Raw genomic sequence first — 24725 nt, forward strand, 5'->3', positions numbered from 1 at the left:
TGGATGTACAGATAAGATGGAGCCATGTATAGTGTGAAGTTTCTTGTAGTGTGAAAGCTTGCGTTGAAATGTAAATGCCCTTCCCCTTTCACATTTAAGTGCAGGCATTTGGCTTTGTTTGAATGTGTCCATGTTTTTTTTTTTCAATATGGTGCTTTATGTTGCTTCAAAAGTGTAGTCTTTCCCCCCTTTTTTTGGGTTGTATAAAGTCAGTTGCTGTTTTGTCTTTTGTGTATGTGAGTTTATAGTGTAGAATGTAACCGTCACCAAAAAGGTGCACTCAACATGTGAGTTACAGAAATTTCATGAAACGTTGAAAAGTGTTTCCTCCTTCCCTGTTGCACCACGTCTATGTGTCTTTTTGTAAGGCCATGTTTGACCTGGCGTAAGAAACAACACACTCGAGGGTATTTCTTACTGTGATTTTTGGTTTGCCTTTCTGAGTTATACGACCAATGTTGCACGCTAACACGCCTGCATTTTTGTGAAACTGTCCAAAGCGTAATCATTCCAGGGCATATGTGAGAATGTTTAGCTGGCAGTCTGTTGTTGGAGGACAGGAACATAACCCTTTTTTTTTCATTACAATTAAGTAGTAGTGGTAGCAGTGTGTGTAAGAAGAGCTATATTGAAAGTATGTGTTTTATTGAAGATTAGTGCAGATGAAGTAGTGAACAGAGGCCAATGTTCTAAAATTCCTGTTTCAGACTCCCACAAAGTGGCTAACCATTGTGCATTGTGGAAACAGTAGTGTTTGTGTTTGTAAGGCTTCCGAAGCAAAAATTTAAATAATATGTTCCCAATGCTCAAATTGTCACAGCTAAGTCTGCCCACGTTAACATTCCATCTTGTGAAACTAATTCTTCCCGAGTTGCTACTTATATTAAGGAGGATGTGTCGATATGGCTTGTGCTGTATTGTCGCTCGTGATTTGTTTCGTTGCAACATGTGCAAACGCAAATCTCTTAATAAAGGTGGATAGTTCTGTCAGGCTTCCATGCCCATTGCATATATTGGATGTCCTAGTAAATGCTCTTTATTTAATTAGTAATCGTTCTGTTTGTAAAGTGTGAAGTGACCATGGCTTGGAATGTTATTTCAAAGCAAGTACACGTTTTGAAATAGCGTGCCGCACCGTAATTACCTGCCAAACTAAAAATTTGTTTGGAAAAACGTCTAATTGGATGTTTATATAAGACGACATTAATGTGTCCTTTATGTATAATTGTCAGAGAGTGGCAAGTTTCGTACAGACAGCAGGCTTTGCTTGACTCCCATTAGAGCAGGCCCTCTAAGAAAGGTGGCGGTTTGGATGACACCATGTAACCTTATTAATTTCTAAGGAACTCAACATTTTCCTGCGCTTTCAATGCCTGCTGATGTGCATAATAATGCTCTGTGTGTGAGCGAAAATTGATTCCCTTAACTCAGCTGCCGAATTTACATCCAATGTCGAAGCACTCTGTATGAGGGTTGGACTGCCGTGGCCAGTGGCAGCAGTTTGTCCATCCTGTGATCTTCATTAACTCACTGATTCTCCTTGTCACTGACACAAAGATCCTTCTTGTGTAAAGTAAGTGTTGTTCATATAAAGCCCTCTAATAATATCCCCAGGTAGTGCTCGTGCTTGATAAAATGGCATAAAATAAATAGAGCTGGAGGATGGAGCATGTAAACGTAAAACACGAGGACTGTCTGGAGTGTCCCAAGACAAAGTTACTACAAAGTTATTAGTGCGTGTTTTAAAGTCCCTAAATTATTCTCTGCATGTATTTCGTTTTTAAAACCCTCCAATCTGCGACTCTAATGTGTGTTTAAAAGCTGAACCGGAACCGGTTTTGCAACTTGAATTCGTAAGTATGTCTGGTATTGATTCTGTCCTGGCGCTGGTGTTTACTGTATTTGTAACACTTGCGAATGGCGCCTGTTGTCTGTTCTGTCACGGAAGTCTCCCGTGCAGTAAGGGAGTTGGAGGAGCGGGTGAGAAAGGGGGAGCAAAGTCTGGCATCCGAGTGGCATGCTCAAAAATAAAAAAAATACCCTTAGAGCAGGCCACCTGAGCAAGGTGGTGGCTTGGATGACATCATGTAATTCAACAGATGTCTAAAAAGAAATACACTGCTGACGTTAAATGTATAGGTAGGCAATCGAATTCGTACAACTCCTCCTCAATAAAGGTTTGTGTTGCACTTACTAATGCTTCCCTTCCCCCATGTCCGAGAAAAGACGAACAGTGTATGAAGTGCACCAAGACAAAGAAATAGTAAATAAAGTTAATTGTGTGCCCACGAGCACTGTATGAAGTGCTGCAAGGCAAAAGAACGAAATTTATTTGTCTTTTTGAATCTCATTAATGAATCCGGATGGCTCTGTGTAGCTTCGCTGGAAGGGAGGGGGAGAAGTGGCTTCAAGCGTGTCGCACCATAATTAGCAGACAACCCACGAATTTCTTTTGTAAAAACGTCTAATTGCAGGTTTATTTTGCAAAACGTCTAATTTCAGGTTTATATAAGACAACATTACTGGCTCATTTATGTATAATTGTCATATTGCTTGTTTCTGTCCTGGCGTGAAAGGGGGAGCAAAGCCTGACATGCGAGTGGCATGCTCTAAAAAATTCCCTTAGAGCTACAGGTTTATTTTGCCAAACGACTAATTGCAGGTTTATATAAGGAAACATGAATGGCTCATTTATGTATAATTGTCAGAGTGGCAAGTTTCATACAGACAGAAGCAGGCCTTGCTTGACTCCCATTAGAGCAGGCCCTCTAAGAAAGGTGGCGGTTTGGATGATACCATGTAACCTTATTAATTTCTAAGGAACTCAACATTTTCCTGCGCTTTCAATTCCTGCTGATGTGCATAATAATGCTCTGTGTGTGAGCGAAAACCGCTTCCCTTAACCCAGCTCCCGAATTTACATCCAATGTCGAAGCACTCTGTATGAGTGTTGGACTGCCGTGGCCAGTGGCAGCAGTTTGTCCATCCTGTGATCTTCATTAACTCACTGATTCTCACTGTCACTCATAAAAAGCTCCGTCCTGTGTAAAGTAAGTGTTGTTCATCTAAAGCCCTCTAATAATATCCCCAGGCAGTGTTCATGCTTGATAAAACGGCATAAAATAAATAGAGCTGGAGGATGGAGCATTTAAACGTAAAACACGAGGACTGTCTGGAGTGTCCCAAGACAAAGTTACTACAAACTTCTTAGTGCGTGTTTTAAAGTCCCTAAATTGTTCTCTGCATGTATTTCATTAGCAAAACCTCTAATCTGCGACTCTAATGTGTGTTTAAAAGCTGAACAGGAACCGGTGTAGCAACTTGAATTCGTAAGGATGTCTGGTATTGTTTCTGTCCTGGCGCCGGTGTTTACTGTATTTGTAACACTTGCGAATGGCGCCTGTTGTCTGTTCTGTCACGGAAGTCTCCCGTGCAGTAAGGCAGTTGGAGGAGCGGGTGAGAAAGGGGGAGCAAAGCCTGACATGCGAGTGGCATGCTCTAAAATAAAAAAAATACCCTTAGAGCAGGCCATCTGAGCAAGGTGGTGGCTTGGATGACATCATGTAATTCAACAGATGTCTAAAAAGAAATACACTGCTGACGTTAAATGTATAGGTAGTGAATCGAATTCGTACAACTCCTCCTCAATAAAGGTTTGTGTTGCACTTACTAATGCTTCCCTTCCCCCATGTCCGAGAAAAGACGAACAGTGTATGAAGTGGACCAAGACAAAGAAATAGTAAATAAAGTTAATTGTGTGCCCACGAGCACTGTATGAAGTGCTGCAAGGCAAATGAACTAAATTTATTAGTCTTTTTGAATCTCATTAATGAATCCGGATGGCTCTGTGTAGTTTCGCTGGAAGGGAGGGGGAGAAGTGGCTTCGAGCGTGTCGCACCATAATTAGCAGACAACCCACGAATTTCTTCGGTAAAAATGTCTAATTGCATGTTTATTTGGCAAAACGTCTAATTGCAGGTTTATATAAGAGAACATTAATGGCTCATTTATGTATAATTGTCATATTGCTTGTTTCTGTTGTGTCGCAAAAGGAGGAACAAAGCCTGACATGCGAGTGGCATGCTCTAAAAAATTCCCTTAGAGCTGCCCATGTAAGCAAGCTGGTGGCTTGGATTACAATAAGTAATGGAACTGATTGTAAAAAAAAATCACGCCACAACATCCTGTGATCTTTAGCAACGCACGTATTGTGCCTTTTGCTCCCAAACAGAACAGTACAGTGTAAAGTAAGCGCTGCTCATGTAAAGCACTGTAATAATACTTTCAGGTAGTGTCCATGCTTTATAATCCAGCTTATAAAAAAGAATTACGGTGGAAGTCACGTTATTCCACTGTACTGAAAAGTACTTTTGCGAAGTGTTAGTTTAGAATCATGTTTGTAAATTAGAAAAGAGCACTTGCAGTCGCTATTTAATGTGCCGTTGGACTACAGCAGTTGCAGCTTCTAAAATGTGCCGTTGGACCACAGCAGTTGCAGCTTCTAAAAAAAAAAAAGTTACTTTGATCTCAGTTGTGTCGTCGGAGAGGGGGAGGAAAGCCTGCCATGTAAGGGAGGGGGAGGAGCGGTGTCTTCGAGCTCAGTTGTGTCGTGGGAGAGGGGGAGGAAAGCCTGCCATGCGAGAGCTACAGGCATGGGCGTCCGCAGGGGGGGGCAAAGGGGGCACTTGCCCCCCCCCCCCCCCCCCCTGGATCTCTGGTGCAGGCCCAGACAGGGCCGGCGCTAGGCATGGGCAGTGTGGGCAGCTGGACCTCGCGGCTGTCTAACTAGAATGGGCCCCCCACGAGTCCATCATGCTTTTGAAATGGTGCCATTGTAGTTACAGGTGGGCAACCCCCTCCCTTTGTTTCGCAGATTTGGTGAACTGTGAAAGACACAAGGCGGGGTGAGGGGGGAGCCCTCTCCTGGGCCTGGCTGCCATGGGCTGAAATGGCAACATGACACCGCATCCCTTTGAGGTGCTGCAGACTGGGCAGGGCAGGGTTTGTGGCCGTGATTAGCTTTTCCTTTATCTCTTTCTTTTAGCTTAATCGCTGCATCTGCATGATAACAGCATTAGGCAGACACTTGAACTGGGGTGAGGTGTGAAGTGAGCCCTGCCCCTGCATGAATGAAACGCAGAGCATCCTGCAGGGCTCACAACAAAAAAACAGAGTGACCTCACATAACAATGGGCTCTGCTCACTTCCAAAGAAGGGAAAGGGAGAAGAGCAGAAAACGGAGAGAGAGAGGTGGTTATAGATTTTTTTAAAAATGTATTTAATACTTGTGCTCAATCATGTCGGAGGACGGTGATGAAGTAAAAAGTTTGCCCCCCCCCCGGAAACATTTCTGCGGACGCCCATGGCTACAGGATAGCAGCTGTGCATGTGCACAACATCACGAACGCAAGCTGGAGGCCTGAAAAGCCACTAGTTTGCACTTCCAAAACCCGCTTACTAAAAGTCTCGCCAGAGCAGCACTAAAGCGCTGGCTCAGGCGAGACCTAAATACCAAGAACGTGCCACCAAAAAGAGGCGGTTCAGAGAAAAGAACTACTTCCGGGTTGCGGACGGACAGCCCCTTAGAACCACAGCCGGAGTACTCGAGCCGGTCTCCTACTTCCGCCCTTCTGAAAAATCAAAGTCGACCAGCGGCACGAAACAAGGTGAGGCGGGGGCGTGCAGACCGGGAATCACCGCTGTCAGTGTGAGAATCGCCGGCTCTGCTCGTCTCGGAGGCCTGAGGGGGAGGCAGGGTATTCAGGAGGTGACTAGGAAGCCATCGGTTAGTGATGCGAAGTTCGTCCGTGCCTGTGCACGCTGTCTGCTGAACGGCTCGCGCAGGAGGGAGGCAGCCAATGAGATGCTCGGAAAGAAGCACGCTCAGGTGCACGTCTGCTACGCGCAGCGGGATTGGGTGAAGAGGTGGTTGCCCTGGAGAAGCTTCTGCCCCCCCCTTCTTCCGCCTTATGATGACCTCTGTGTTTTGTATGATGTCCCTTCCTTCACACACTGCTGAAATGACCGATCTATAGTTGCCAGCAAGATTCCAGATGGAAAAGCGTGTTTTTTTAATGAATATGAGAGATGTGGCCTCACCAAATTTTCGAACTGGAGAACCTGGCTCCAATGGGCTCACTATTCTGTGTTGGCAAATTAAGTGTTTTAAAAGCATAGCCTAGGAAGTGCAGTTACTCACTGTTTAGAGTATCTGTTTGCTCTGGAGAAGTGCCAGAACTCTCCCATTAAATGTATTGCAGCAATGCAGAGAGTGCAGGTACTTACTCTCCATCTCAAAATAAAGAAGTGCAGGTACTCAGCACCGGATAGTGTCAGCCCAGTTAAAGCTCTGGAAATCACTACAATCTTTCCATGCTTAAAACCAATCTGAACTTTTGAAGGGTAACTTGGTGCGCATATATATATATATATGTACTGAAGATGTGGCAAATTGACGATCGACAGTGTGCAGTACCCCGTTGTATGAGGCGCCAAGAAGAAAGTATTTATGCGCTTGAGTAGGCTATTTCCTGGCTTTTGTCAGGGGTCCAGACTCAATGCGAAGCAGATCTAGCCAGAAGAGGTCACGGACCAATTGTTCCATCCATCTGCTCTTTAAAGAGATGTATTGACCCGAAGCTTGCGGCTGTCTCGCTTGTTTTAAGTGCCCCTTCCCCGAAACGATGCCCTTGACGACCCGGCCGGTGTTTAAGAATTAATAAGTCCAATCATATAATATTAAAGGAGTCTTCGCCGTGGCCTTGGGAATGGACTTCTGATATACCGCAAATGTGTTATATAAACTGGCTTAGACTGACATTAGAGGCTGGCAGGTTCTCTCCTATCAGACGTTGCCCCGACTGGCACCAACCGGATGTTAGCTACTGGCAGTGCCTGGACCAGAAATTGGCAGGCTCCCCAGTACCTGTACATTTTTAATCTCTAGTGTACTTCCTCCCGTCAGTTCTCAGGGCCTCCTGCTTACAGGGAAGAACGGCCCCCGAAGCCTATTGTAAGTTGTCCAATATAAACACCATTCACTCTCCAGATTTACTGTTTCTTGCATAGTACTGTATTGTTGTGTTTTGTTATTTACACAAGATTTTTCATACCTCTAGGAATTGCGGAAGTGTGTTTCTGAGCATCCCCAGTGTATTGTTTATATAGTAATTCATTTCGCTGCCAAGGTTATGAAGAATGGTGGTTTGTATAAGGTTCCTGGGTTCCCTTCGTAGTATGTGGATGAAAAGGGAGTTGTGTCATCTACATCAGACTTGTGGAGTGAGGTTTTAACTATGTGATTGAACCACGGTGCACTTGAGCGATTATTGTAGGAATACAGTCATACATGCAGGTACTAATCAACCTTATAGTGGATAGCGGCAAATTAGTCGGTGACAATCAGTTGGTTATGTTAGGAAATTCCAAGTCCACTCCCCATTGGAGATGCATTTAAAACACAAAGGGAGTGCAATATGGAGCTCATCCAGGATTGACAGAGGGCCCACTTAATCAGGTGCAGTTAAACCACTAGTGGAGTCCTTTATGGAGTTCACCCAGTATCGATAGAGGGCCCGCCCATTAAGGTGCAGTTAAACTACAGAAGGAGTGCTTTATTGAATCCTTCCAGGATCGACAGAGGACCTGCCAATAGCAGGCACATTTAAACAGCCAAAATAGTGATATGTGGAATCCACCCGGGATTGACAGAGGACCCACCTACTGAAGGCATTGTTAGGCCATCAAGAGTGTGCTCTATGGAATCCACACAGGATCGACAGATGTCGAATCCATTGGATGTGGCGTGAAGCCACCAAGAGAGTGCCTCCCAGACATAGTTTTTCAATAAAGGTAAAGTTTTTTTTTTTTCTCAGTTGTTTGTTCCTCTATCTTGAAGACAGTTCTGCACCATCACATTCTACAGTAATGTTGCAGTTTTTTGTCATTCAGGGTTTTCGTTTTTCCACCCACTTATTTTCCTTTTACAAATGAAATCGTACAGCATACATATTTATCAAAAAGTATTACACATGGTTTTGGGGTAGATCAGAGGGAGTGGGCAAAGTTTAATCACAATACCTCACATACATGTATTTGATTCAGAGTCTCCTGGATCCCCTTCATATCTAGGTCCCAGCTGTTTACAAATAATCTGTAGGATCAGGTCGGAGTATCCCAGAGTGCTCATTCGGTCTGACTGGTAGCATTCAAGCCTTTCTATTTTTTGAAGGGAGTCCATGCTATATGAAATTTCGGTAGATCGTCATGTACTTAAACTGTTTTTCCAATGAGCACAATTTAGCCCACCATATTTGTTTTAGCTCAGACTTATAGCTATAGTTAATCTAGCATAAAGTAACATGGTCGTGACTAAACACTTTAGATAGGACATCAGTGAATACTCGTACGTGCCATATGTAACCTAAGAGTAGTGCAAGCAGGTCTAGCAAAATTGTCTTTCCTCTCAGATAAGCCCTTGGAAGGTGTAGTATGTTATGGATTGCCTCTCCCATGTTTCCCTTTCCCTGGCTGCTCAGCCTGTGTGAGTGTTCTGAATGGAATGTTTGGTGTGTGGGCTATGAGTGGAATGCTTGGGTGACTGAATGAGGGATGACGGTTGATGGATGGGGCCGAGCAGCTAGCAGGCAGTTCCCGGTGGGGTTGCTGTGGCATTATACTTGGATTTGTTCTACCTGTTTACCTGTTTACCTGCTTAACTGCGACCTGAATAAACCTACGTTGACTTAATATCTCCAGTGTGGTCCCTGATTACTACAGAAGGTCACCCAGTCATATAATCCGGTGTGCCTCTGGCAGCATCCTGTCCAACAGACACCCACAGTGTTGCTAATGGCTCGTAGTCTTTCTTGATTAATATACGAACATATTATTAGGCTACAGTATCCCCTGTATTCCATTTTGCAGGGTCCTTTGATTCTGGAAAACAGGTGGAGGAGAACTATGTGGCCCTCTATGGACATATAAATGAAAAACTTGATCGGATTTCCCCTTTAAAAATGGTTAAAAAAGGACAAAATGGACATATAAATGAAAAACTTGATTGGATTTCCCCTTTAAAAATGGTTAAAAAAGTAGGTAAACCTTCCTCCCCATGGTAGTGAAAAACTGAGAAACTTAAAATTGGGCTGTAAACAGGCAGAACGGAAGTGGAGGAAGGGGTTTGCAGATAAGGCTAAGGCTGCCTGGAAGGAGAACATTTTAAGCTATAAGAAAGGAATTGTTTCTGCTAAAGCAGGACACTTTGCAGACATCATTCTGAAGGTACCGAACAGTACACAGAGTATTTTTAAAATTATGAATGACATTGCCAGTCCTGAATGCACAAAAAATAAGGTTCTTCCCACACAAGAGTTATGTGATAGATTGGCCGACTTTTTTGAGGACAAGATCAGCAAAATTATCGAAGGGCTGGAAGTGGATAGCTCTGTTGGTATGGATAGTAGGCCACCATCAGATATGCAGGAAGGTTGGGCTGGTGTGAACAAGCCACTGGATCAGAGGATTTTTTTAGATCATTTTGATACGCCTTCCGAGGAGGACTTTAACAAAATAGCTCTAGGTGTCTCCTCGGGTCACCCCTGGACCCTCTTCCTTAAAAGATTTGGAAAGAGCTAGGTTCAGAACTATTTCCCCTTCTAAGACAGTTGTGCAGTCAATCTCTATGCAGCGGGTTGGTACCGACCTGCTGGAAACAAGCAGTTCTATCTCCATTTCTGAAAAAACCTGCACATGATCCAGCCTGCCTTAAAAGCTATAGGCCCATCTCTCTCCTACCTTATCCAGTGAAGATCACAGAGCATTTGGTAATCAAAGCGCTCTCCCAGTTTCTGGAGGCTAACAATAAGCTGGAGGACGTACAATTCGGCTTCCTCCCAGGACATGGGATGGAGACCGCTTTGGTGACTGTTTTGGACGATCTTCGAATGTGAATGGACAGGGTACAATCAGCTATATTGATCTTGCTGGACCTGTCTGCCGCATTCGACACGGTCAACCATAAGGTCGTTCTGGTGAGGCTGGATGGAGCTGGAGTGGTGGGCGTGGCTTTGAAATGGCTTCAATCCTACCTGCCCAATAGACGACAGGCATTAGCTCTGCCCCCCTATCAATCAAAGTTTGTTGATATTCGGCATGGGGTTACTCAGGGATCTGCGATTAGCCCCACATTATTCAACGCGTACATGCGCCCTCTGATCGCCGTTATCAAGTCCCACAATATAGGCCTTGTGAACTATGCTGACGATGCACAGCTTATCCTGTCATTGGAGGGAGATCAGTCGACCACAGTAGGTAAATTCCATGCCTGTGTGCAGGACACGGTACACTGGCTGAAAAATAACTCCCTGCAATTTAATGCTGACCAAATGGTGATCCTATGCTGTACCGCTGACAAAGTGCTACTTCCTCTCCCAATTGATTTTTGGCCTGGTCCCTCGGATACACCACCGGTACCCTCCGAGACGGTTCGCAACTTGGTAATCTGTTTCAATGACAAGATGAGTTTAGAAACTCAAGTCAATAAGATCGTTGGGAGCTGTTTTTCCCTTATTAGAGTACTCCGGAAGATTCTTCGATGCTACCAACACAGGCACGTGCATTGGTGGTAAGGAGTGTCTTTATGAGCAGGCTAGATTACTGTAATGCCCTGCTGCTGGGGTCCCCCAAGTATTTGATTGGGAGATTACAGAGAATACAGACTGTGGCGGCTAAGCTTGCTCTGATGAGACCACGACGAGCCTCTGCATCTCAGGCCCTTGCGGAGCTCCACTGGCTCTCAATATTGCAGAGGATACAATTTATATCGCTCTGTATTGTGTTTAAGGCTCTGCACGGTATGGGGCCCAAACCATTGCAGAACAAGTTTGGTTGGTATGCTCCTATTCGTAATCTCGGCTCGTCCTCGGCCAATTGGGTGAAAGTACAAAGGACTAGAAGAGCAAAATTGGGGGGACGAGCTTTTAGCGTTGCCGCTGCACGGTTTTGGAATAGCCTTCCCTTGGACCTGAGACAGATGGAAGACCTGTTGCAGTTCAGAAAGAAAATAAAGACCTGGCTCTACCCCAGAGTATAATACTTGTCTTTATTCTGCCCTTCACTGCACCACGGTTTTCTATCCGGTATTCATGTTGGCAGGACACACGTCTCTTATAAGTAGCGATAACATTAACATTATTTTGTAGGAACTTTCTTTGTATCTATGTCATAAAGAGGTTTCTGGTGCCCTCATCCGGGTAATGGATCAGGTATCTTTAGAAATCATCTGGGCCTGATCTTATTCCCTTTTCTCCCTCTGAAATTCCAGTCGTTGATGCTATCCTGATTGCCTTGTATGTGGCATTGGTCTGTCCCCTCCTTCTAGTTACTCCCTTTTTGAAGAGATCTTCTATTTGAATAGGTAGAGACAGCCTTAAGTCATCACGTGGCGTCCGATAGAATATTTCTGTACATGACTCTGTCTTGGACTTCTCAGTTTTCACAAAGTCTCCCAGCACAGAGGCTGTGTCTCTCAGTACCACAGCCTAAAAGTCACATCCATCTTCACATGTTCAAAGTTGGGGTAATAAGCTATTAGTGTCAGCGTGAGAGGAAGGCTCCTGGACCTAACCCTCAGATTATTGTGTTCCAGTTATTAAGAAAGAGCCTAGTGACTTTTCTTTTTCTTTTTGTATGACTCGTAGTGGTGGTGGGGGGCATGTGTTAGCCAGAGGGCCTATGCTAGCGAGGTGTTGTAGTAGTTCTGTTAATTTCCCTAGAGGGTTTGCCACTCTAATGTTGGGCGGATCTGCATAGTGTGTATATAATGTTCAATGTGGGGGAATTCTGAGCCTCAATTTTATATTAAATTGTAAGGCGTCATCCTGTGTATTTTTGTTTTCTTGCCATGCCACAAGAAGTGTTTGAGCTTTTGTCTGATGCTTTTTAAGACCGGAATATGGATCCATAATAAGAGCAGTTAGACAACATAAAGCAGACGGGTTAAAAAGCTCATTTTAAAATTTGCCATTCTTCCAATCCAGAATTTTCACAACTTCCTTCATCCATACAAATCTTTAGATAATGTTTTTAGTAAGCTTCAAAGTCTTCAGATGACTTTTAGTCCTCTTTGGATTTTTTTGGTATATGAATTTTCAGGTAGCGAAATGGTGAATTGTGCCCTGAGTAAGACCTTCACTTTGAACAAAAGTGAGCATGTTTGTTCATTAACGCTGAAGCCCAACGCAACCAACTTATGTTGAATCTAAATCCAGATACCATCGAAAAATCTTCCAGTGTGGACAATAAATGAGGCAGGGAGTCTGTTAGAAAATACCATCATCTGCAAAGGGTATTAGATTGTGGCGACCTGTCTCTGTTTCAATTCCTTGTTTATTGACATTATGATAATGTCCTAGAGTTCTAGGTTCAGGACTTTTGATGATTCAGGCATTTTTTCAAGAGTGAAATTTAACCTTCATTTCGAACAATAGTATATAGGGAAATCCCCATTGTTAGGTATGTTTGTCTTTTCTCAAATAGATGGTGGATTCTTTCATGACCTTCCGTTTAATCAAAGTTATTGCATCTACATCTTGGAATAATATGATTTTATCATCTCTGAATTGGATATCCTCTGACTTTTTGGCATGTGCTAGGATTTCCTCTTTCAATTTGAAAAAAATGTATGTTTGTGAGTTGATCCGATGTGAGGTTTGGTTAATATATGTTCAGTCAAGATCTGTTGTTCTGTCTTCCAGGACCGTGAGTAGATACGGAACAGGGATTGGATTTGCATATTATTGCGCTGAGAGCAGCGATTTCCATGTATGTCAGTTTGGTCTACGCTATGGCAATTAGATGATGTTGTACATGCAGTGCTCTAGAAGCAAGTTTGTCATGTTCATGCGTATGTACCGGCAGGCTTGTCTTGACTTGGTCGAGTCTGTAATCCACTTTTTAGGTCAAGCCTCCCAGATAGTGCCACTGTCTGTTTGCGAAAAAGCATATTGTGTGGGCTTACCAAGAACATACAAGGGCTTGCAGCCAACCCTTTTCTTACATTTGTTTGGCTTTACTGTCACTTTGTTTGTTTGCTTCATATTCAGTAGCTTACCATGTCTCAGCCTGTCCATCTTGTTTGTCCCTCCCCGTGAGCAAAGCCACCTTACCATCTTTCTGATTGGCTTCTATCCTTCCGCTGCTCACTGGTTAGTAACTGTTTTTTCTTTTTGCTTAAGTTTTCGTGCATTTGTTTTCCAGCTCTTTTTCTCTCCCCTGTGTGCACCCTCCCATGTGCCCCACCTGTGTTCTGTGTGTCTCTTGTGTACTAATTCCCCCTTTCGCTCTCGGTTTTGTTAACTGGTCTTGCCGCAGATATCCCCTGGCTCAACAAACAAACTCATTGGCCAATGCTGAACATCTCAAGTATGGTGGTGTGGGGGGGGGGAAAAAACTCCAGAACACCTTCGAGCAACACACAGAATAAAAGGATACATTACATTTTAGGTTTGGTTAGCTTTACTGTAGCTCTAATTTATTTGCTTTTTATATGATTGTTTTTCCGTCAATCTTGTATTTGTCCCTTCCATGGAGCATTGCCTCTTTACAATATATTTGAGTGCATGGTTTCATGCTCGCTTTCAGGGAACACATTTTTATGTCTTGCCTGAGACAACGCATTCGCTGTTGCTAGCGACATCTGTTTAAAAACAAAAAAAACCGTAGAAGTGGCTTGGAGCCTGCCCGGTTCTTACCGTTGGTTGGCTTCCACAGTACTCTTATTTCCTTGCTTCTAAATGATCTGGGTCTCCTGGATTCACTTTCTCCTTCTGTGTTTGTCCATTTCCTTGGGCATAGCCCAAGTGCAGCTGCCTGTCTGCAGCCATTGTCCTTCTACTTCCAATTCTCAAATTTGAACAAGACGCAGACGGGGCACAATCTGACACAGATTCCAAATAATGGAAGTGAATGCACCTGATCGCCTGATCCACTGAGGAAAGCCAGGTGCTTAGACTATAATTCCCAATGGCCAATTGTGACATAAAGGACAACAAGATGAGACTGAACTGCATTTTGCTGCGTACAGCTCGAAATGCACCTTCAGGTTACGTAGTACTAGTTAAGTACTACTGTTCCAGCAGTATTTTGTAGCTGTATAGCTGGAACCCAGCATGTACACCTGTACCTTGGAGGTGAGGAGGAAGGAGGCAGTGCTGCCCTTTGGTAAGTCCCCAGTTTAGTGTTCTTCCCACAGTGATCGTCCCCAAATAATCTGCTTTCCTTGTCGCCAACCCAAAAAATTGCTCCTAAAGAGCCACTCCTCCAAGTGACCCCAAGTGATCTATCCTTGCGAGCACCCCGTCACATGTGCTCCACTCAAGGATGACCAGCTTCCAAGGAGCAAAGCCAGCAGCCATATTGGAAAGAAGCCCTTTCCCTATAGAAAGACCCAAGCCATGAAAAAAACAAGGCTTACTTGAAGTATGAAGTAGATATGGAGTAAATCACAGTGACCATTCCTTTCCAATATTTGTCCCTCATTCTTTGTAGGTATTCTTTTGCCTTGCATAGGTTGATCAGTGCCACAGTAATATGTCTTGGAACCCACCCAGAGGCAAAGGTGGTGAACCCTAAGGAAATCCAGGCAACACAGTAGTGGGCCTGTGTGGTCAGCAGCACTGATTAGAGATCAAATATCACAGTAACATCCTATGACCTTTGGCAGTACTCTTTCCAAAACAACTGATTGTAGAAGAAACTGATCGGGAACTTGTAATGGTAACGTCTTTCAGTAACGCTTTTGTTAAGAATACGCCTCCACACAGTTTGAAGAGAAGAAGGAAGTTTATTCAGTCTAGATCCTCACGCACCCGCTGACAAGTGAGGTCACCAACATTCTAAGGTGAGCTTCACACCAGGATTCTTCTAGAATGGAATGTACTACTGGGAGGAGGGGGGGGGGGAAGAAGGAGAGGCAGGAGGAAAGGAATGAATCTAGAGGACAGGAGAGGTACAGGGAAGGGGAAAAGCACTAGTTACAACACATCTCCCTTTGAATAAGAGAAAACTAAGGATAAAACAAGGTGAAGGTGAAAACATTCACAAAGAGAAAAACATTGCAATAAGACCTGAAAAATTAAAAGGTTACATTTTGTAATCCGCCGCTTAAACTGGAGGTTGGCAACCTCTGGATTCTTTAGAGCCTTATGAGATGGCGGATGGGTCATTTTGACTTTCTTCACTGGAGGACAATGAGGAGAGTATCTTGGAGCAGCGAGCTACATTGTCCATGCTCCAGGTGCTCCTGTCTTCCAAAACAGAGTTATTGACACGTTTTATTCTCATAGGTTTGGAAAATGATGAAACTTTGGCTCGAAGTACATTAGGCCTTTTTATGACCACCCATTGGCCTTCCTGCAAATCCTTGTTGACCGATACCCCATTTCTGGTCGTATCTAGATTTGTAGTGTTGTTGATGATGATCAGCTTTTTCAAGCACTGACTTCCTGGCTTCCCAAGCTGGACACCCCCCATTGAGCCAACTGGGTGTACGTTTGGATCCAGGATTTCTCCCTTCAAGGGAATCAAAAGGAGAAACACCTGAAACCGCATTAAGTGTGATGTGATATGACCACAGCATCTGTCTTATGGCTTCTTCCACAGGTTTATGAGATGCCGAGGGTAATTGAATATTGTCTTTTTATCATTCTGTTGGCTCTTTCTACCAATCCATTAGCTTTTGGACAGTAGAGTGGTGATTTGAGATGAGCTATAGATGATGTGGTCATAAATTGTTTCATTTTATCGTAAGTGAATTGAACACCATTGTCTGTGATCAATGTGCCTGGAATGCCCTCTTTGGAAAAGGTATCTTTAAAGAATTCAATTAATGAAGATGTGGTGATTGTGGAGACCATTTTTGTAGAAATCCAGTGGGAATGGTAATCGATAAGTACAAAGATGTATTTTTTAGAGTAGCTGAGCATGTTTAATGGACCAATAATGTCCAGGCCTAATTTGTCCCAAGGTTTAGTAGGGATGAGTGGAGCTTTGCGAATAACTTTAGCTTTGTCACTGGTTCCACATACAAGGCAGTCTCTTACTTTCTCTTCTACCATGGAATCCATATTGGGAAACCAATAGTCTTGTCTGCTTTTACTTTTTGTCATGCTTCTGCCTGGGTGACCTTCATGGGCTATTTGTATTATGCGTTCGTACATTTTTTCTGGAGGAACGATCCTATTACCTCCTGTAGATGTGGTCCTTTATGATTGACATCCTTTACTATCCAGAAGGATTTAAGGGACTCTGGCAGGTCCATGACACTTTTTGGCCATCCTTTACAGATAGTGTTTTTTAGATCAGTGAAAATAATGTCCTCATTCATGCATTTTTCCCATTCCTCCTTGTTAATGGAAGGGATAACTACTGAGAGAATGGTCTCATCAAGAGGGTACATTTGGGGGTTTTCATTAGTGATTGGAAGTCTGGAGAGACCATCGGCAACACCGTTTTCATTGCCTGGTACGTAGTTTATGGTGTAGCTGAAGCCCTGTAGACCTAAAATCCATTTGGAGATACGGGGAGTCGTTTTTCCACGCACTTGGTCAGAAAACAATGGAAGCAAGGGTTTGTGGTCTGTTTTCAGAGTGAATGGGATCCCCCATAAAAATAATTTAAAGTGATTTATAGCCCAATAACAAGCGAGTGCCTCCTTTTCAATCGTGGAGTAGTTGTGTTCTGGTTCCTTTAAAGTTCTGGATGCAAAGGCTATCACTCTTTCTTGTCCTTTTACGTGTTGTGTAAGTAAGGCTCCCAACCCTTTCATGCTGGCATCCGTTGTCAAAGTGGTTTTGGCATTGGGGTCGAACATACTTAGAATGAGTGCCTCTATTATAGCCTGCTTGATCTGTGTGAAATCATTGTGACCCTGAGAGTTCCAATCGAACGAGGTACCTTTTTTGAGTAACTCTCTGAATGAATGGACTTGTTCTGCAAAGTTCTTGACGTACTTGGACAGGTATCCGACCAGTCCAAGGAAGGATTTAGGTTCCTCTTTATTAGTAGGAGCAGGAGCGAGTTTGACTGAGTCTACCAGGCTACATTTTGGTTTGATTCCTTCACCTGATATGGCGTGACCCAGATAAACCATATATAGCAGAGGCAGGCAAGCACACACATATTTCTGCTCATACATAACACAGAAACACACATTACTGAATATCCAAGCACGCTGAAATAAACGTCCCATCACACATAATGCTATTTATACATGACCGTGCACAGCATGAATACTCAACATGCCATGCACACTAACCGAAAACACCTAAACTTTGAATACCAAACACATTGCACACGCAAACTCGTGCACCACACTGTGCACTCACAATACTTTATGGACAAACATTAGCAAAGCCAGCAGCATGGCACTTGCATTATAAAAGCAGGACCTAATGGCTTTGCCAATGTGCATTTCTTCTTGGTTAAATACTCTCCGATGTCTCACTCATGCCCGTCGTGATCCCCTTTCTCGTCTGTTTCTCCTGTCGTTGCCCCTCAGTTGCTGTTCTTGTTTCCTCCCCGCCACCAACCTTCTGTTGTCGCTCTTGCTTCCTTACCTCGCTCTGTTGTTCATGTGCTTTCCTATCCCTACCCACTTGCCATTGTCCTTTTGCTTTTCCATCCATCCCTGCCCGCCCACCCTCCGTTGTCCCCGTGCCTCCCCATCACCTGCTGTCCTTCTCTTCACCCCACCCCCCAATCTGTCCCACACTTCATTCTTCCGTGTTGCCTCGTCTTCTGTAAGCACTCCGTTCGCAACCCACCCCATTGTTTATTTTTTAAGTGCATTAACGGTATAGCAAAACTTTTTTTTTTTTTTTGCTAATCCTTCTGGGATTGGTAAATAAATATAAAAAAGAATGCTTGCCTCATTATGTAGGCGTGCAGATCCGTGTTAGCAGGCGCCTACAAAATGACACAACAGCCCAGTCATAGTATTTTATTTTTACATTATTTTCATCCACGCGTCACAGCAGCCGTGCTGCAGTACAGCATGGCTAAAAATCATTGCCAAATCCAGTGGGTCTCATGGCAATATTTGCCAGTGCTTGTTCGTGAATGTGCTGAATGACTAATTACAGGCACTGCATTTCAGTACCTGCTCATAAGCAGCTGCTCTCAAGTTTGTACCTCTTCGGGCTGGACTGTTCTTATTGAAGCAGGACCAAGGCCGATTTGTATATTGTTTTGTCTCATCTGAGGAGGTGGAGTGGACAAAAGAACGATGGATTGGAATGCTGCCTTGAGCGACTGCCACTGGTTAGACTTTTTGTAAGAATGTCCCCATCTCTTTGTGTGTGGTTGATGTAACTCTACTCAATCCACCGAGGTGAAAACTCTACCTTTTCACTACTTTATCTGTGTGCTGTTGTTTTCCATGACACCCTGGCCGAAAATAACCAGAGGGCTGAATAGCTGAACTACAGCTCCCTGCAATATTCCCGTTGATGTGTGAACAGATGATAAGCATGGAGGAATCCCTGTTTCTCTCCCTCCTAAAGACACTGCAGTGCATTACTGCAGTTAACATGTAATGACTTTGACCTCATGGCAAAAAGTCTTCAAACAGTCACTGTTCGCATCTCCAATTGCAAGTTCCAAACTGCTTCCTGGCCACATTAGCACTATGTATCTTATCACAGGACTTCACTGCTTTGCACAGACATCTTCATCCCTTGATACCACTGCCAACCTCTCAAAAGCTGAAGCTCCATGTGATCCTGGGCAGGGGGACAGATCAGTACTTGCTAATACCTTTTCCATTTTTAACTTCCATCTAATATCTTTCCAATTTCTATGTGCCACAGCAGTATGCTGCAATTATTGCTTTTGGGCTACATAACATAACGTGTATTTGTAAAGCGCACGTTCACCACTACGTGTATCTTGGCGCTGAATAACAGATGTTTGTTGTTACCCAACTCAATGGTACTTTATCGACCTCAGATGGATGAAATGCTGAGTTGACCTGCCGGGATTTGAACCTGTGACCATGAGGTCGAACACAGGCCCCTGCAGTAGACTCATTAGTCCACTGAGCCACCAGACCCAGCTGAAGGTATTGGAAAGGGGTTCATAACTCTTTCCATAAATGCTCACTGCTCTTAGTAGAAAGTGCTTGGCTCTTTCCTTGTTAAAGTGCGTTAATGTGTGCTTATGTCATTTAAACATTTACAGCCACACCTTGAGCCTCTCTCAGTCATAAAATAGCTGATGCGAAGCAAACAAGACACCATATTTGTAGGTCTGGTTTAGAGTAGAGACCAACTTTATTTTTCTGCCACCCTAATGCTTTAAAAAATGCATTAAAATATACATGAGTTTTCATATAAAGACTTTTGTTCAGCATTCTTCATCCATTGCTCTAAGTGGCATAGGCTTTCACTACGTTCTTCCGCCCTCCACAATACTCAGCAGGATGTAAGGGACCTATTCGCTTCAGCAATTGGCACAATTCGCAGTGTGTGGCGGCCTTTTGCTTGTCCACATATGCACTTTCGCTTAAAAAACGAGCCCACCGGGGATAGTAGGCCAGCTTCTCTTTCTCACCCCCCCCCCCCCCCTGCTGACCAATCATTTTTCTCTTAAATGTATTTATTTTTGGGAAGGCCCCGAAGCTGCCATTCACCACAGGGCCTCTCCATAGTATACAAAGCATGTTTGCTCTAAAACCTTTTTGATGCAAGTGGAATCTGCTATTTTGGATCAGTAAAGAAAATGCATCTGCGTTATTACTCTTGCTGAACATACCTTATTATTCATGTGTGCGCTAGTGGAATGACAGTGGCAGAGTCATCACTGTCTTCTTTCTTGATGCTCCACGGCTTCAGCAGAAAGCATTTTGGTTTTCCCGATGCTGCACACCATCGGTAAACAGCACTTGTGGTGGGCCAGGACAGGGGGAACAAATGACTGGCGGCACACCTTCAAAGTCGTAGTCACACAACTTTATTCGATCTTTTTAAAATGGATCATAAAAGCACAATTCTTAATAAGAATTAAACAGTTGCTGCGATCCAGGTAAATTAATATAAAAACGTTTATGAAAAAAGCAGTTCAGAATGTAAAATTAATTAATTGGTTGTTGCTACTAAAATGTCGTCCCACCTTTTTCCTCTTCCTAAAACAAGCCCACAGAAATGAGGCAACAGAACAGCATACAAATGGGTCCCGTAGAGTTTTTAAAAAGTACATGGTCACCCGGCACTGCCTATAATTGTGGTACCTCAGGATTGGGAGTATGAATGTTTTCCTTTTCCCCTGTATAGGTCTTGCAAAATAATACAATGTGTAGATCTGACTGTACTGCGTAGTTGTTACAGGGACAGGGTGAGAAGTCTGCTAATTTATATTTATTTTGGGGGTAACCCAGGAGTAGCGGGATCATGTTCATGCCAAAACGCAAAAGGATAAATCTGTGCTGCGCATTATTTATGCGTGATAATACTGATAACCTTCCCGCGATCTTGGTGGTACCAAATCATAAAGAATGGAGGAATGATGAATACATTTTTTTCTTTTCAAGCATGCTTTGATCTCTTAATAAATCAGTTATTCTTTCCTTTGAAACCCTTTTGCAGGACTCGGGGTCCTGAAATAATTCTCCCATCCCTAACGCTTTCAGATGGACCTCTACGTAATTTAACCATCCAATTCTTTTATAATAATCTAATTTACAACAGTCCTTGATAATGGTTTGAGTCAAATCCACCGTAGACCTCCGCCATACTGATAGCCACAACAAGACTGGAGCCAGTCTTATGGTGTCACTTAAATAAGGAAGCCCCAATTAACAGTGTAAAATAGGATTTGGGGCTGATTGCGGTAAGGACACACGGTTTTAAAAAAAGGAGTCTTCTATTTGTTGTAGCGGTGCAACGTTAGCCCTACCCCACACTCCTGCTCCATATATTGCAACGGACTTTGTTTTAGCTGAATATATATTCTTAATTGCATCCAGTGGGCTGCCTCCCAACCTCTTAGCAAATCTTTTAACAGCGTTAACACTCCTTTGCATGCCCTGGGCTCTTGCTGCCACTAAATTAGACCATGAGTGGTCTTTATCATAAAGCACTCCAAGGTATGAAAAGGAGTAGACTGTCTCGATTTTTCTTGCCTGACAACTGGAAATGGGAATGTTTCTCACCTCTTGCGGCACCAGACACCATTATAAAGGATTTCGATTCGTTAGATCAAGGGAGGCCATAAAGGTGGAGTAGGCTGGGATTAGCGTTTGTAGGGCTAAGCCCGATTTGGCCATCAATACCGCGTCGTCCGCGTACGCCGGAATCGGAAGGGGAATACGATCAAATTTAGACACATCCACCGGTAGAGCAGACAGGGAGGACTCTACCCCGTTCGTATAGATTGAAAAAAGGAACAGGGCGAGAACGCAACCCTGTCTTACTCCCTTTTCGATTTTAAAGAGGCGAGAGCACTCCCCGTTCCTGCCATACCTTACACAGGCAGTGGCATTGGCGTATAATTATTGGTGGATCGATACCCATGCCCTCCATCATGGACCACAACCTCGGGTGACACACAGTCAAAGGCCGCAGTTAGGTCCATGAAGGCCATGTACAGTTGACCGGCTTTTTCCCTAGTGTATTTCCCTATAGTTGGGGAGAGGTTTAAACACTGATCGACCATCCCCATTCCTCTACGAAATCCGTATAGCGCCTTCATAGCGCCTTCATGAAAATATTGTGCAATTTGGCCCAGTCCTCCAATCTGGCCAAGAGTACTCATCCCATAAGTTTGGCAGTAGTGTCAAGGAGGGATATGGGACGATAGTTCTTTGGGGATTCCCTGTCACCTTTTTTAAAAATGGACACAATTAGACTCTGGTTGCAAGAGAGAGACAGGCCTACTATCTGGATGCTAGTAAAAATGTTTGTAAGTAAAGGCACCCACATATTATAATTCTGCTGAAAGAGGTCAATTGGAACTCCCCCTGGCCCAGGCATCTTACTTGGGATGCAGGCTTCCAACGCCTTTCTTATCTCTTAATACAGAGAAAGTTAACCCTCCCTGTAGTAAAATCTCTGGGGAGAACAACAGTGGAGTTGGCGGGGTTGGTAAACCAAATATTTCTTCAAAGTGCCTCACCCATGTCTCTCCCTCTACATGCACGTCTAATGTAGCATCATTGATGTATTTAATATGTGGGGCATTCACGATTTTCCAGAAATCTTTACTACTGCCTGACATAGCTGCTTCCTTGAGATCTGCCCTTGCATGTGCCCTAAGATCTTTCTCCCTTGCTCTCCTTGCTCATTTATAATCTTTGCGTAACACACAGATTACAGAGCAATCGCTAGGATGCGTGTTTAGAGCTTTAACAAGGGCTTTTTTTGCTGTTGTGCAGGCAGTATCAAACCACCCCATTTTGACGGTAGCATTAGCTGACTTAACCCGTGTGAGTGCTATTTTTACTTTTTCCAAAAGAACAATACACTGGCTGACCAAGAATAGAGGTGATGGATTCTCTTCCAGACAGGCTAATATTTCCTCCTTTATTTGAGCTATAATTTCAGGGCCTAAATTTAATCTTTGTGCTTGTGACCTCTTCAGCTGATAACCGTTTTTTCTAGACAAATTCACACCTTCTACAACCTTATTGTACTCTTTAGGTTCAGATAAGATACTTTGGTAAATAGAGAACATGGCGTGATCACTATAAGAAGAGAATCGGGTACTCGTATGGACCACTTTCCCATGTAAATGTTCCGAGGCTAAAATATGATCTATAGTAGACTCTTGGTTACCCCTTCTAAAAGTAGACCCTTGCCCTCCCTCTTCTGATACCTTTATTAAGGACAAGTTCCACTTATATAACAAACAATTCAAAACCCCACCATGCTCATTGTGTGTGAAGTGTGAAAAGAGGTTATTGTAGGAGTCCTCTACTCCACATACCCTAGTGCCATTAAACTTACAAAGATGAACATTAAAATCCCCCACCTTAATACTGGTGCTACCATACGCTTAAATCCCTTTTATTATCATGCTTACGTATACCTTTGTTTTTTTTATTTTATTATGAAGGTTTTATATTGCGCGAACAAGACTCTTGCGAGTAACGGAGCGCTTTACAAGTCATTGGAGGAAAGCAAGAAATAGCATACCCAGATCCACGTGAAAAAGTTATACAAATCTCATAATCGTAAAGAATAAGCTAACAGAAGGTCGACTATGGAGCGTAAAAACAGCATACGTAAGAAATACAGTAAACAGTTATAGAGTTCACGTGAATTTGGCCATGAGGATCGCTTTCACTTCTTTTTTGAATGAGGCAGAGGAAGGGTTCATTCTTGTTTCACTGGGCAAAGCATTCCAGATCCTAGGACCATACCAGAAAAGGATCGGTTATAGGTTTTTTTCTTGGTAAATCGTTGTGGTTTTAGAAGGAGAGTCTTGGCACTCCTGGAGGCTCTGATGCCCGCAGAGAGCACCAGTTTGAGCTAGGTAGTGTGGGGCGTTGTGGTAGAGGGCCTTGTGTGTCATACAAGCGATTTTCAGATGGATTCTGGCTTCAAATGGTAGCCAGTTGAGGGCTCTCAGGTCTGGGGATATGTGACAGTTTCTCTTTGAACCCATGATGAGTCTCGCAGCTGAGTTGATCGTGGGTCTTAGCGGGGCTGTCGATGACCTTGGGAGGCTGCTTAAGGTTACCGCCCGATATTCCACGCGAAGGATTACTAGGGCTTGAACCACTAGGGCTTGAACCACTAGTTTGAAATCGTAGGCAGGCAGAAAGGGTTTCAGTTTTCGCAGGGTCTTCAGGTGGAAGTTAGCTCCTTTTGTGGAGGCGCTGATATGTTTCTGCATCTTTAGGTTACTGTCAAACGTAACCCCTAGCGATTTTGCTGAGTCCACGACGAGAGGTTTTCCATTAATGGCTGTTAGGTGCTTCCTCCAATCCAGGATAATGGGAGTTTTGTTAGGTGGAGAGATTAAGAAGAATTCCATTTCGAGGGAGTTTAGTTTCAAATGGTTTTCGGCCAGCCAAGTTTGGGTTTTTAGGTCTCGCTAGCGTAGGCTGCGCGCATGCGCAGTCTCGCTGGCGAGATTTAATGATATGGGGTATTTTCTGTAAGGGGCATTAAGCCCCGCCCCTCTTTTCCATTGGCCGGACTCCCCCGTTTATGCTAAACGGTGGCCAGCCATTGGAAAAGAGCTCGTTGTGACATTTTCGCTCTGCTTTTTGAGCCGTCCCACTTGGACGGCCTCGCCTGCTTTCCTTCTGAAGTAAAAGGTTTCTTATCTTTATGGGGCCTAACACATGGTCCCATAAAGATAAGAAACCTTTTAGCAGGCGAGGCTGTCCAAGTGGGACGGCAGAAAAAGGCGAACGAAAAACGTTATGGCGAGCGCTTGTTTCATCTAGATAACTGGCGGACCCTTCCTTGTTGGCATTTCTGCTAAGGGTCACTGCATTGAATGTCTTTGTGTTAGCCATCTGGACTCAGAAACATCATTTACCTTGACCTTCGCAGTAGGCTTTTGAAAGGCTTCAACGTGTCCGGAATCCGGCTTGCCGACTTTTTATTGAATTCGAGAAAAACTGATCACGCATCTCAAACCCTTTGCCAGTTGTGTGCGCTTCCCATTTGGAAGAGGCTAGCTTCCCCGTTCCTTTCCATTGATTGTGCTGCATGTAGGGG

General features: G+C 43.8%; 1 protein-coding gene across 5 annotated transcripts in view; it reads left to right on the top strand.

Moving 5' to 3' along the window:
• Nucleotides 1–5528: 5528 nt before the first annotated feature.
• OXNAD1 (oxidoreductase NAD binding domain containing 1) overlaps nt 5529–24725 on the top strand; it is a 159100-nt gene continuing 139903 nt past the window's right edge. For 2 of the 5 annotated variants that reach the window (XM_085630434.1, XM_085630437.1), the window contains exon 1: nt 5529–5666. The gene's annotated coding sequence lies outside the window, so the exon portion shown is untranslated. The other 3 variants (XM_085630439.1, XM_085630436.1, XM_085630435.1) reach the window with 3 other exon arrangements.

The sequence above is a fragment of the Triturus cristatus genome, chromosome 10 (genome assembly GCF_964204655.1).
Source record: "Triturus cristatus chromosome 10, aTriCri1.1, whole genome shotgun sequence".
Classification (NCBI taxonomy): domain Eukaryota; kingdom Metazoa; phylum Chordata; class Amphibia; order Caudata; family Salamandridae; genus Triturus; species Triturus cristatus.